We start from the raw sequence: 1,014 nt of genomic DNA on the forward strand, positions 1-1,014 counted from the left end.
GCCTATGATTGTTTTTTCTCTAAGCTGGGTGTCTGACTTCCTTTTACCGACCTGGAGTCCGAGGTGTTATGGTCTTGTAACCTTGCCCCTACCCAGCTCCATCCAAATTCTTGGGCATTTTTAAAGCTGTTCCAACTTTTGTGCCAGTTTTTGGGTGTCCCTCCCTCTATTTCTCTTTTTTCTTATTTGTTTGTGTTGACGAAGCCGGGTTCGGGTGGGGGGAAGGTGTCTTGGGTCTCTTTTAGGGCAAACCAGGGGAGGAAGTTCTGTACCCTGTATGATGAGTCTTTTCACGATTTTAAGAACTATTATTTCAAGGTCCGGGCTACTGGGGACGTCCGACCTTTCTTTCTAGATGAGAGTGGGGAGCCTTCTTTTCCTCTTTGTTGGCAGGAGAATGTAGTGTCTGTTAAGTATACGTTTGAGAGTCTAGATGAGGTGGAGCAGGCTTTTGTGGGTGTGGTAAGCAGTTTATGGGGTCGGGCACCTCACTTGGACACGAAGAAAATGTTGGGAGATCCAAGCCTTCTCCGTTCCGAGTTAGGTAGTTCCCGACCTCTTTGAGATTCCGACCTTTCCTTTGTGTTTTGCTTTATTTTTGATGGAATTTCTGTTGTGGTAATCCCTTTTATTTCTTGCAGAGATGTCTTCTCAGGCGGATTCCATGAAATTTCTTCGTCGGACGAAGAAGTCGGTGGCTGCTCGAAATCTCGAGGCCGGGGATGCTTCTGCCCGATCCTCTCCGCAGAAGACTACCCTGGGTGTTCAGACTCGGTCGAAGACTATTCCGACTCCTCAGTTCCGAGCTGTAAGCCAGGATCCTCTGACCTCTGCTACTTCTTCTCCTCCTCCGCTCTCGGGTCCTCCTCCTAAGAAGCAGAAGACCTCTCAGGAGCTTGCCAGTTTCAATGATAAGGACTTTGATGCTCTAGGTTGGATTGAGCAGCATATCCTTCCTCAGACCTTTATTTCTACTGATGATGTGTCTATGGAGCATCATTTTCAGTATATGGC

This window comes from Arachis duranensis, chromosome 3, assembly GCF_000817695.3.
Source record: "Arachis duranensis cultivar V14167 chromosome 3, aradu.V14167.gnm2.J7QH, whole genome shotgun sequence".
Taxonomy (NCBI): domain Eukaryota; kingdom Viridiplantae; phylum Streptophyta; class Magnoliopsida; order Fabales; family Fabaceae; genus Arachis; species Arachis duranensis.